Source organism: Vigna unguiculata, chromosome 5, assembly GCF_004118075.2.
Source record: "Vigna unguiculata cultivar IT97K-499-35 chromosome 5, ASM411807v1, whole genome shotgun sequence".
In the NCBI taxonomy this organism is placed as follows: Eukaryota; Viridiplantae; Streptophyta; class Magnoliopsida; order Fabales; family Fabaceae; genus Vigna; species Vigna unguiculata.
This window is the reverse complement of record NC_040283.1, coordinates 10,450,659-10,465,214: the sequence shown is the minus strand read 5'-3', so window position 1 is coordinate 10,465,214 and position 14,556 is coordinate 10,450,659. Positions and strand designations below refer to the sequence as shown.

Here is a 14,556-nt window from a genome sequence, read left to right as displayed (position 1 = left end):
TTGTAATAGGAGCATGATGCAATATTTGTTTAACATAATCGACCTGATTTATAGGTCTAAAAATAATAACAAATTCGTTATTGTTATTATTATATTATTATTATTATTATTTTAAATATTGATAGATAAATATTGTTATTCAAGATATATGAATACTTCAATTATTATTTAACACGAAATCGACATAATTTGTTAATATATCCTCTTTTACATATCGAAAAATTCTATAAATAATTAATTGTAAATTAATTTTGTAGTTTTCATGCAATACTACTTCATTATACAAAACTACTATAGGATCTTAAGACTCATGATTCTCACATCTTCATGCACATAATCACACGTTTACGCACATAAACGCACATTCATGTACATAAACATAATATAAATCGTAATAGGATACTAACCTTGATCCATGAGAGATCCAATAATAATGGGTTCTTCAATCTCTGTTCTTCAACCTCCTTTTCCCAATCTATCTCTTTGCCTTTGTTACTCCTCTCACACTCTCTTTCTTGATGGCTTATTATGAGAGAACCTTATGACCAGAGACAAAACCCTAATACCCTTTTATAACTCAACGTCCATCAAGTTGGGGTGGGCTTTAATTTATTTTATTACGACTTCCCATAATAACCAATATGTCTTTATATACCATTAAATTACAATAGAGTCCATCATAATATTTCAAATGAGTCACATAATAGAATTAATTCGTCAATTAATTCTTACATTCTCCCAATTGACTCATATGATGTCATAACATTATGTAATTTAATACATAAACATAATGTGCATTAAAGGACCTTACATGAATTGGTTCAATCATTATTCACAATCAAAGATATAAAATAATAAGAGTCATGACGGTCACACATCATTCACTCGACATGATCCCTTCCATGTACTACTATATTATCCCTTTCTCTTTATTATGACTTTAGGATGAGAAGTCCATAATGAGTTCACATATCATAACATAATTTTTTTTCTTTATCATAAATATAAAGAAGAAAACACAACTTTCAGAAACTTATACATTAAAAAGCTTAGAGTGTCACATAAATTAATAACATTAACATTCAACATTTAACATTCACTAGTAGACATGCCCATATTCTTTATATGGCCAGCATACAATTTGGGCGGTAACCCTTTTGTCAAAGGGTCAGCAATCATAAGATTTGTGCTAATATGTTCTATTGACACTCTATGTTTCTGAGCTTCTTCTTTAACGATAAAGTATTTCAACTCCATATACTTAGCACCTTTGGAATACCTGTCGTTCTTAGAAAAGAAGACTGCTGCGGAATTATCACAATAAATTTTCAGCGGCTTGGAAATACTGTCGACAACTCCAAATCCTGAAATAAAGTTCCACAACCAATTAGCCTGAACTGTGGCCTCAAAGCATGCCACAAATTCAGCTTCCATGGTGGATGCAACAATGATAGACTATTTCGCATTTTTCCATGAAATCGCTCCTCCGGGTAGAAGATACACATTAACCAAAAGTAGATTTTCTTGTATCTATACAACCGGCAAAGTCTGAATCTGTATAACCTATCACCTTAAGATGATCAGATTTTCTATAAGTAAGCATGTGATTCTTTGTTCCTTGTAGGTATCTTAAAACTTTCTTTGCAGCTTTCCAATGCTCCGGTTCTGGATTACTCTGGTATCTACCAAGCATACCAACTGCAAAACTAATATCTGGCCTCGTACATGTTTGAGCATACATTAAACTCCCAACAACAGATGCATAAGGGATATCTTCCATCTGTTTCCATTCCAAGTCATTCTTTGGACATTGCATGATGTCTCATTTCTGTATTGGAACGGGAGATGCTGAACATTTATCCATTCTAAATCTCTCTAAAACCTTATTAATATATGTGTTCTGAGACAAACCTAACAATCCTTATGATCTATCACGAAATATTTCTATTCCTATCATATAGTATGCCTCACTCATATCTTTCATTTCAAAGTTGTTAGAGAGAAACCTCTTAGTCTCACTTAATAGACCAAGATCATTAGTCGCAAGCAAGATATCATCGACATACAGAATCAGAAATATAAACTTGCTCCCACTGACCTTCAGATATATACATCGATCAACAGTGTTTTCCTTAAATCCAAAGGACACAATAGTATCATTGAACTTAAGATACCATTGTCGAGAAGCTTGCTTAAGTCCGTATATTGATCTCTTAAGTTTACACACCATGTGTTCCTTTCCTTTTTTAGTGAACCCCACCGGTTGGTCCATATAAACATCCTCTTCTAAATCTCCATTCAGAAAGGCAGTTTTAACATCCATTTGATGCAACTTAAGATCATAATGAGCTACTAATGCCATGATAATTCTAAAAGAATCTTTCTTAGAAACAGGCGAAAATGTTTCCTTATAATCAATACCATCTTTCTGAGTAAATCCTTTGGCAACAAGTCGGGCCTTGTAACGTTCAATATTACCTTGAGAGTCACGCTTAGTCTTAAAGACCCATTTACACCCAACTCTTTTGCATCCTTCAGGCAATTTCACAAGGTCCCATACGTCATTCCGTGCCATTGATTTAAGCTCATCTTTCATGGCATCTATCCATTTATCAGAATTATCACCTTTAATGGCTTCTGAAAATGAAACTGGATCCTTATCAATACTCAAGTCATTTTCTAACTCTTGTAGATAAACCACATAGTCATTTGAAATAACAGACTTTTTATCTCTATGAGATCTTCTTAATACTACTTCTTGTGGTTGTTCTACTATCGGCTCATTTTTAACCTCAAGATCATTAATTTGTTGTTCTTCTTGATTGTTGTGAGTTTCTACAACATAAGTAACAATAACTCCTGAAGAAGAGATATTAGTTACAGGAACTTGTACTCTAACTTCCTTAATCTCCAAACTTTGTGAAGCTTCACTCCCACTGGTTTCACCATTCTCAATGAACCGAGCATTTCTAGTTTCAACGATTCTTGTACTATGGGTAGGATAGTAAAACATATACCTTTTTTATTTTTCTGGATAACCAATGAAAAATCCACTGATTGTTCTTTCGTCCAGTTTCTTTTCTTGTGGATTATATATTCTTACTTCTGCCTGACAGCCCCAAACATGCAGGTGTCTCAAACTAGGTTTCCTATTTGTCCACAACTCAAAAGGAGTCTTTTGAACAACTTTACTAGGAACCCTGTTCAACAAATACATGGCAGTCTTTAAAGCATACATCCATAGTGATACAGGTAAACATGAATTACTTAGCATACTCCTAACCATATCCATTAAGGTTCTATTACGCCTTTCTGATACACCATTTTGTTGTGGTGTGCCTGGCATTGTGTATTAAGCACAAATACCACGTTTCTCAAGGAACTTAGCGAACGGACCAGGGTGTTGTCCACTTTCATCATATCTTCCATAATACTCACCACCTCTATCTGACCTTACGATCTTAACCTTTCTGTCTAATTGTCTTTCCACTTCATTTATATAAACTTTCAAGGCATTAACTGATTGAGATTTCTCATGCAGTAGATAGACATGTCCATAACGCGAAAAATCATCAATAAAGGTGATGAAATACTTCTCTTTATTGAAGGAATTTACATCAAACGAACCACATATATCGGTGTGTATGATTTCTAGAAGCTGAGTACTTCTTGTGGCTCCTTTCTTTATGTGTTTTGTTTGTTTTCCTTTAATACAATCCACACACACATTTAGACCAGTAAAATCCAAATTCGAAAGGATTTCATTCTTTACTAATCTTTGCATTCTTTCTTTGGAAATATGTCCCAAACGTTTATGCCACAAGTAAGCAGATCTTTCATCCACTAAACTACGTTTAGTGCCAACATTGTGATGCAAGGTCATAAGAGTTTCAGCATATAAATTATCCAAATTCAATTTATATAAACCCTCATAAAGTATACCAGATCCAATCATATAAGTACGCTTAAACCAATTGAAACAACCATTCCCAAACTTAAAAGAATATCCAGCAACATCAAGCTTAGACAAAGAAATTAAATTTCTAGTGATACTAGATACATAAAAAGTATCCATAAGGTCTAAGTGATATCCAATGTCAAGGATTAGACGATAAGTCCTGACGACTTCCATTGGAACTTTCTCTTTATTTTCTATGAAGACAAACTTCTCATTTGGGTTTATCGTTCGGGTTGAAAGAAATCCCTGCATCACATTAGAAACACTATGCTCACCTTTCTTTTCGAACCAAGCTCTACGTTTTGTGCAGTCCTTCTGGAAATGTCCAGACTTCCCGCAGAAATGACATTTGTCATTTTTCTTCTGGATTTTGGTTGAGGACTCGTCAATCTTTAATGGTCCTTTACCCTTTCCATGTTTCTTTGCAACTTTCTTTCCAGCTTCTTGATTCTTCACATAATGAACAGAGTGCTTTCCTAAGTTCTTCAGTCTGGTCTCCTCATGAACTAGCATACTGTGCAATTCATGGATGTTCCACTTATCTTTCATGGTGTTGTAGTTCATATGAAACGGACCATACTCAAACGGTAATGAGTTCAAAATGAATTGCACGAGAAAACCTTCATCCACTGCCATTTCTAGAGACTTAAGCCTTGCTGCGATATTTGTCATCTCGATCACATGCTCATGCATAGTACGTGAACCGTCAAACTTCATGGTGGTCAATGTACTCATTAATGTCCCAACGAGGGATTTATCAACAGTTTGGGAGCGCTCTTCCACAAATTTCATAAATTCTTTTGCGTCGTCAATTTTTGGAAGAGTTGACTTAATATGGCTTGTTATGCTCATTCTCATAAACATTAAGCTAAGTCTGTTTGACCTTTCCAAAGCTTTGAAATGTGCTTTCTCTTCCTTACTACTAGATTTCGTGATAGCAGCCGGTTTTTCAACTTGAAAAGTCAAATCAAGATCCAACACACCTAAGTGAAATTGGACTTGTTCACTCCAGTCAGAGAAATTCAAACCATTAAAGACTAGAACAGACGCAGCGTGCGAGTGTAAAGATACCAGAACAAAGACTACAATTAATACATGCTTAACATTAATGCTTTAAGTCATAAAAGTAAACATAATTGCATATTCAGACATAAATAATCATTCTATGCATACCAATGTTCTCCTTTGGGAGATCCACTAATACACAAACATAAACGTAATGATTTTAATCATATTATATAACATTATTGATAATTAAAATATGCATCAAGTAGAATCACCTACTACTACCTTTGGGTATATAAATAAAACTAGTGACGCATACAAAATTATCTACCATCATGCTCATTTGTTATAAGAACAATTAATCAACCTTTGGGCGATCCTGAAATGCCTTATAATAATGAACTTCAATTAACCCATAAATCAATTATTCATAATTTAGCATCCATACTACGGGTAATTGAAATAAAATCATTAATAATTTGAAATAAAAAAAAAACTTTAAAATTTTGGCCACTTTGGTGACTAACAAAATTTATCATACTTGATCTCAAATAAATAAATATATGTTAAGACTTTGGCAAGTGTACCAAGTCGCGCAAGTAGTAACCGGTAAGACCGGGATATCGTTTCCCAAGAGACTCGTGTATACTAAATATTTGCGTAATTAGTGACTAATTTAAACTAATGAATAAATTCATAATTTGGGTTTTTGTATGCAATAAAGTAAATGTTTCATAAACAAGTAAAGTTGAACTTGGATATTTGAAGACTTTAGAAAATGGTAAAGACTAGAAATGCAATGGATTGATATTGTTGGAGTTAGACTTCACCTACTTCACTCTCATATATATTAAACAATAAAACTCTTCTCCATTAATTACTAATGTCAACCCACAAGTCTACTCAAACTCTAATCCCTTAGTTGAATGAGCCTAGGTTCCCTTATTTAGAGTCAATTCCTTGAATCCCTAAATAAACAAACCCGCTTTACAAATTAGGGTTTAAGACAACTAATGGGTCAAGTTCCATTCCTAGATACAAGTTCCATTAGGTATCTTGTTCAAATTCTAGGTTTCAAGAGATATTTTCCAATACCTAATGACCCAAATATCATGCAATGAATGGGTAAAACAAAGCAAGCCTTAAATACATAAACAAAGATACTAGAAATCAATGGAAGAAGCATATATATATTCAAACCATTCGAAAATACATAAGAGTTCAGTGGCTACATCTAACCCCAACAAAAATGGGTTTAGCTCTCCATTGTCATGGAGAGCTCAAGCTTACAAAATGGAAATGGAAGAGGGAGGAGACACAAAGAGGAAGATGGAGCTGTTCCCACAAGCCCTAGCAGACCTCCAAGTGCTCCAAGACGTGTTGTTCGAGCTCCAAAGTGTCCAAGATCAGTTTCCCTCGCAAAAACAGAAGAAAAAGGGCAAACTTGACACATCAGCGAAAACCGCCGCCTGGTGGAAGCCTCTCACCGCCAGGCGCAAGCCACCAAACAGTGCTGAAATTTTGCGTGTACCGCCCGGCGGTCTCCAAATGCCGCCCGGCGGTGAGATGCTGAAAAGACCATTTTCGCCTGGCTGGCGCCTGGCGCCTGGCACTGGAAGAAAGTGTTGCCTGGCAGTGTCTTTGTGGCGCCAGGCGATTACTGTTTCTTCCACATTTAGTGTCTTTTTGCCTTCTTCTTGCTACTCATGATCACTCACTTGTTTGGATTTTTGGAACAAAGCTTCCCTACTACAAAAAGGTCACAAAAATGGGGATTAGTGGTATATTTAGATCAATGTAACCAAAATGTATTTATTTACAAAAAGTAAGATAAATTTGAGGATTAAGTAGGTTAAAAGCTTTGGAAGAGATGATTTTGCTAATGAAATATAGCTTGGATAATGGTAAAAATTAACATTATCAATATACATTTAATTGCTATAAATCATATATAGCATTCTCATTAATTTTAATTTAACAATAACAAAACATACACATTATTGTAAATTAAAAATACATTATTCATATAATAAAAATATTAACGTTAATTGGTGACCAAATTCAATAATATCACCACACTTGATCCATGAGAAACAAACAATTAATCCAACAATAATTGATTCATGGAATTTGCAATTCAAACATTCAATTTCTTTATTTCAAGAAATTCTCATAATAATTCAAGCCTTTTATTTTTGCAATTAAAGCACAGCGGAAACAAACATTACAATACATTAAATATTTGTTTGATCCATCATTAAACTTGATGTCCACAAAGGACACGTAATCAACCAAAAACTTTCATCATCATGCCATTTAATTCAATTAAAGCATAAAAGAAGAACATTAAAGAAACATAACAGTGCAATTCTTCAATTAACAATATATCTCTAAAACTTATAATTAGGGTTCATACAATTGGAATATATATATATATATATATATATATAAATTTCAAAATCCCTAAATTCATAATTAGGATTTATCTTAATTTCAAAAAACCCTAAAAACATAAATAGGGTTTATAATATCCCACAATCCCTAAATCATAATTAGGGTTTATTATAGCATAAAATTCCTAAATTCATAATTAGGGTGTATAATAATTTTAGGAGAACACAATTTGAGAAAAACAATCATAACTCACTCGGAGAATCATAAATCTAATAACACTTGCTCGGATACCACATGTAAATTAATTTTGTAGTTTTCATGCAATACTACTTCATTATACAAAACTACTATAGGATCTTAAGATTCATGATTCTCACATCTTCATGCACATAATCACAAGTTTACGCACATAATCACATAAACGCACATTCATGTACATAAACATAATATAAATCATAATAGGATATTAACCTTGATCCATGAGAGATCCAATATAATGCGTTCTTCAATCTGTGTTCTTTAACCTCCTTTTCCCAATCTATCTCTTTGCCTTTGTTACTCCTCTCACGTGCATCAACATGCATCAAGTTGGATTGGACTTTATTTTATTTTATTACGACTTCCCTTAATAACCGATAGGTCTTTATATATCATTAAATTAGAATAGAGTCCATCTTAATATTTCAAATAAGTCAGTCACATAATAAAATTAATTCTTCAATTAATTCTTACATTAATTTCATCACAATAGAACTCGTCTACTTAATATCATTTTTTTATTATTACATATTAGTTACTAATACTAATCTGAATTAGATCTCCGACCATTGAATGAATAAATTAAAAGAACAAATGAACTAAAAAAAATGGTTAGATATTTACAATAATTAGGAAAAAGATAAAATAATAATATTTGTTTAAAAGGAAAATGTGTTAGAATTTTATACTAGGAAATTATATGAAAGAAATTTTTGTTTTGCATTGGAGTAAACACTTCCACGGAAACTTCTTTTATAAAGATTAACGAAAATGTGTTCTAGTGAAGGTATTTAGTCAAAAACTAAAAAAAAAATAAAAATGGGTTGTAATTAAAATATTGAGATCGTTTCATTCTGCACCTCTATTTTTTCCTTCCTGCACCTAGTATTATGGGGTGCCAATACAAGTGGCACATAATGAGTTAGCTTGGACTATATTAAATTGGTTATATAACGGCAATTTTATTCTGCACCTCCATAATTTCAACCTACACCTTCATTAATTTTTTTTATTTCAAATTATATATTTAAGAAATAAAAAAAATATTTTAGATATGGAATCCAGATTATACATTTCAAAATACCAAAATTTATATTGCAAAGTACAAAATAAAAAATAAATTTTAGTTTATACAATTTAAAATATAAAATTTACATTCCAATTTTATAATCTGAAATAGAATAATTTAGAGAGTGCGGATTAAAATTATTGAGGTATGGAAAGAAACTGTCCTGTATAAGTTGTCCGATACAATGGCCCCAATATTCCCATAATTAATTATGTACATAGTTATGTAAACGATAAACAAGTAAAAAATCCACTTCACATATCCATTGCAACTTTTTCCCTTTGCAAGTTAAACTAAAGAAGAAATGAGTATTCGAAAAGGCTGACTGCATCTTTATAAGAAAAAAGGCACTAACAAAATTGTCATAAAATTTATGTTTATAAAAAAACAGAAGGTCTCCAGATGCTACCTAATGAGAATTCGAAGTGTATCACAGCTATATGCATATGAAATTAAAACCACTTCCAATTCAAAATATAAAGGTTAAAATACCTTTTTAGTCCCAATTTTCGTGTTTTTTGAAACAAGTTCTAATTTTGGTTTTGTGTTCAAATAGGTCCCAATTTTCGTCAATTTTGTTCAATTGTGTCTTTTTTTGCTAACACCGTTTAAATCATTAACGGCCATGAACAGTGACTGCCACGTGTCACTTCGTGGTTTTTTTGAAATTTTTTTTTTTTTTTTTAAATTTTTTTAAATTTTTTTTAAATGTACACGTGTCAACCTAGGGGTGTGCCACGTGTCACTTTGTGGTTTTTTTGAATTTTTTTAAAATAAATTTTAAATTTTTTTTAAATTTTTTTTAAATGTCCACGTGTCAACCCAGTAGAGTGCCACGTGTCAAAGTCAATGTTCTAAATTCAATTTGGTCCCTATATTTGTTATTTTTGTTCAATTAGGTCCAAATTTTTGTTAACATTAACCAATTTGGTCCCTCTCCAAATTAAAACCAAATTTAATTTTTATATTAAAATTCATATTTTTTATTAAATATCTTTATTTAATATATTAAAATTCACATCATTATAACTTTGATATAAAAATTAAATTTGGTCACATCTTCTATAGAGACCAAATTGGTTAATCTTAACAAAAATTAGGACCTAATTGAACAAAAATAACAAATATAGGGACCAAATTGAATATAGAATGTTAAATTTGACACGTGGCACACTACTAGATTGACACGTGGACATTTAAAAAATAATTCAAAAAAATAAAATAAAATAAAAAATAAAAAATTCAAAAAAACCACAAAGTGACACGTGGCACACTCTTGGGTTGACACGTGTATATTTAAAAAAAATTTAAAAAAAAAATTTAAAAAAATAAAAAATAAAAAAAAAAAAATTCAAAAAAACCACGAAGTGACACGTGGCAGTCACTATTCATGGCCGTTAATGATTTAAACGGTGTTAGCAAAAAAGGACCCAATTGACCAAAATTGACGAAAATTGGAACCTATTTGAACACAAAACCAAAATTAGGACTTGTTTCAAAAAACTTGACGAAAATTGAGACGAAAAGGTATTTTAACCAAATATAAATCATCACTTTGTATGATTTGCCATACCAAGACTGTATATAAACAGGGAACAACTTTTTTTTAAAACAAACCCACAACACTGAACTGAATATAACAAAAGAGAAGAATAGTCACGAAACATAAGACATGAAATAAAATTACAATGCAATGCATATTCGGTAAATTCAACCTTTCAACTTCCTTCAACACGATGTGGAATCAATTGAATGAAGATGACTTCTACTTTGAAAAGTAGTTGGCAACTTGGTCCATGGTAGGGCGAGAACGAGGATTTTCAGTCAAGCAAGCATTTGTCATGTTTATAATCGAATCTATCTCCTTAGCAATAGGTTCTGCAGGATGTGGCAGACGTTCATCTAACTTACTCATCAATGAAGAAATATCATTTGTTGACTCCATCACATTCCATGAAGACGCTAACGAAGTTACAAACTCTCCAGGGTGCTCTCCAAAAACTATTTCCAGTGCTATACACATCGCATTTTTCATTTATTTCCATTGTGTACGCAAGTTCTGTACCAAATTAAAAGAGTTATCATAATATTTCACAAAAATAAACCTATCAAATCTTTCGGAACAAATATAAAACTAACCAAGTAAAGTTACAGAATCATTATAGTCTGAGTATAAAAGAAGAAAGGAATACCTGGAGCAGCATATCCAAAAGTTCCCACGAATGAGGTCCAATTGGTTGAACTAGGATTAAGAAGCTTGGCTGTTCCAAAATCTGAGACATGAGCCACATACTCCAAATTCAAAAGAATATTCTTACTTGATATATCTCGATGAACAATTGGAGGTGAACAATCATGATGCATATAGCTTAAAGCATTTGCTACACCTTTAATGGCATCAACCCTCCTTTCCCAATTGAATGCAATTGCCTCTTCATCATCTTTTAAAATCTTATCTATGCTTCCCCTTTCCAAGAACTCGTACACCAAAAATGAGAATCGGGAATGAGAACAATACCCATATAACTTCACAATGTTACGGTGTCGAATCTCATTCAAAGCTTGAATTTCACTTCTGAAAGCTTTAACATTGCAAATTTCTCCATCTTGTACTGAATGGAGTTTCTTAACGGCAAGAACTTGACCTGTTTGTAATTCAGCTTTGTAAACACTTCCCTGTCCTCCAACTCCAATGAGATGTTTGTTGTCAAACTCTTCTGTGGCTTCAATTATGTTCTCATACACCATCTTTCCATCAAAACTCCATATCGAAAATAGATTTTGACCTGGTGATTCTTCATCTTGATGTTCTTTTGTCTTTGAGCTTCGATAAAGATAATATGAGACTCCGAAGAAAAATAATGCTAGCGTGGAAGTGCCCAAACCAATGGGTAAAAATACCAATATGACTCTATTACTCTTATGATTTTCATATTTGTGAGGTGATGTTGGACATGGTTCCAAGCCTGAGACATTACCACACAAGCCTTTATTGTTTCTCAATGCTTCAATTGTAGCCGTATTGAAGGCTGAAATGTTCGGAAGTGGACCCTCTAATTGGTTATATGATACATCAATAGATATCAAGCTTATCATCTCATTAAGGCTGGAGAGATCCCCTGAAAGATAATTGTGTGAGAGATTTAACGTTTCTAAGCTTTTCAACTCTCCAAGCAGTGTTGGTATTTTTCCACTCAAAGTGTTCATGCTAAGATCGAGACTTTGAAGATGTATTAATTTACCAAACTCGGATGAAATATTTTCTGTAAATTTATTTCGACTCAAATTTAAGTGTAATAACTTGACCAAATTACCAAGTTGAGTTGGAATTAAGCCAGAAAAACTATTTGATCCAAGGTCTAAAGTGTCAAGATCTAGCAATGATGCTATTTGTATAGGAACATTTCCTGAAAGATTATTATTATTGAGAGAGAGCTTGAATAAGTTGGTCAAATTACCTAAATCTTCAGGAATGTCTCCTACGAGGTGATTTGAAGACAATTCAAGTACATGTAAATTGGTTGCCAGAGTTAGTTCTTTTGGAATGCTTCCAGATAGATTATTGTTGGAGATTTTGAGGCTCGTGAGATTATGACATTTTCCCCATTTTGTGGAAAGATGGCCATAAAAGTTATTATCACTGAGTTCTATGTAATCCAAGTTTGGATATACACCAAAATCCTCTGTTATATTTCCTGTCAATTGGTTTTGTTGAAGCCTAACTCTAATGAGACTGAAGCAATTCTTCAAACTCTTGGGTACTGCACCTGTGAAAAAGTTACTAGCAACACCAAAACATATCAACTTTCCACTAATGCAAACATTGTGAGGCAATTGACCAATGAAATTATTGTCATATAATTGCAAATTTTCTAGGTTGTTAAGCATATTCATTTGTATTGGGATGCGTCCACTAAGCTTATTTGAGAATAAAGCAAGTGTGGTGAGCTTTGTCAAGTTACCAATAGTGGAAGGAATTGTTCCAGAGAGTTTGTTTCTGTCAAGGCGAATAGAATCCAAATTGACCAAGTTACCGATGGAAGATGGGATTGGTCCAGAGAGATTATTACCTAGCAATTGGATCGTCAAAAGAGAATGGAGTTTTCCCACTTCATTAGGAATGGAACCAGATAAATAGTTGCCATACAAGTAGACAAATAATAAATTGCTCAGATTTCCAATTGTAGGGGGGATTGTACCTGACAAAAGGTTCTCGGACAAATCAAGTTGATACAAATGTGTTAGCATTTCAATTTCTTGAGGAATATTTCCATAAAGGTTGTTCAAGGAAAAATCTAGAATTAACAGACTGGTCAAATTTCCAATAGATTTTGGAATAGACCCTGTGAGACTGCAATTCCGAAAGCTAAGATATGACAAGAATGATAGCTTTCCAATAGAATTTGGGATAGTCCCCGTGAGATTGGCAAATCGAATGGTAATCTCTCTCAAATTCTTTAATTCACCTATTTCTTCAGGAATAGAACCATCAAAAACATTGCTTTCCAAATATAAAATTTGAAGACTGACCAACCGAGTTATTTGAGAAGGAATTGGTCCAGTGAGATGATTGTGACTTAAATCAAGATGAGTGAGTTTGGACAACACCCCAACTTGAGGAGGAATACTTCCACCGAAGAAGTTATGACTGATATCTAGAGTGAGGATGTTTGGAAGTGATGAAAAGTTGAGAGTTTGAAGCGTACCACTTAATCCAATGTTTGTAAGATTGATGTTGGAGACTGATCCTGTGTGGTCAGAAGCAATTCCAAGCCAATTGCATGAAGTATTGCCATTATTCCATGAAGATAGCAACTTTTGACTTGGGTTGTGAAGGCTTGCTTTCCACTTCAACAAAGCGTTGGCTTCTGTGTGTTGAAGTGAGAGTGAGGAAGAGAATGGTGCATGGAGAGAAATGACCATTAGAAGTAGAAACAGACATAATGACTGAAGCGTTGGAAATAAGAACATCGTGGCTGCTATGGATGAATTCTTCAATCACTGATTCTCTAACAGAACTCTTCGGGTTTGGATAAATTTGAGAAGATGATTAAACTTTCAGAGGTCTACATATGGTGATGCTTCTACATTTACCTAATTATCTTTTTCAATATTTTTCCCTAATGTTATTTAAAAATAATTATTGACATAGTTAAGATGATCTGAAAATGATACATAAATAGACTTCTGCAAGTCTTCTGTAATTTGGTGTGTTCCTTCTACCGTGGCGCTCACGATGAATGACAATAGACAAATACACTTCTGCAAGATGACAGACATATACACTTCTGCAAGTTGGCGTTTCTCCATAACATCTTGCAAGTGCCTACAAGAGACCAATCTTCATTACCTTTTTAGGGTTAACACAACAAAATTGGTTATTAATTAAGTTAAACAAAAGCTTAAAAAGGACCTTTAAATTTACAACTTCTACCTGTTAAGCAAATTCATTAAACTATAAATGTTTGACAAAATTAGTATCATATAAGAAAAGAAAATGTAGTGACGTGTATATACCGCTACATGTATTCATACCCGCTCTCTTATTATTTTAATATGCATTAATTCATTTTTATCAAATAATAAAACATAAAATATTACGGTAAAAGAAACGTAATATAATTAAATATTAAATGGAATGTTGTTTTTTTCAGATCAAATATTTAGAAATAAATTATATTATATTTATATATATTTCAAATTAGAATACCAAATAAAATTTCATGACAACCAAAGTTTTTATTAAATTTGCAAAGATTAATTTAACCTAGTTGAAAAATAAATATTTTTAAAAAGATATAAAAGGAAAATAAATATTTAAATTAAAATTTATTTTAAATGTCTATTTAATTCAATTTTTATATTCTAATAA

The 14,556-nt window shown here is 32.5% G+C and overlaps 1 pseudogene; it reads right to left on the bottom strand.

Annotated features, from left to right (window-relative positions):
- Positions 1-10,247: 10,247 nt before the first annotated feature.
- On the bottom strand, positions 10,248-13,734 carry LOC114184828 (annotated as a pseudogene).
- Positions 13,735-14,556: the final 822 nt, after the last annotated feature.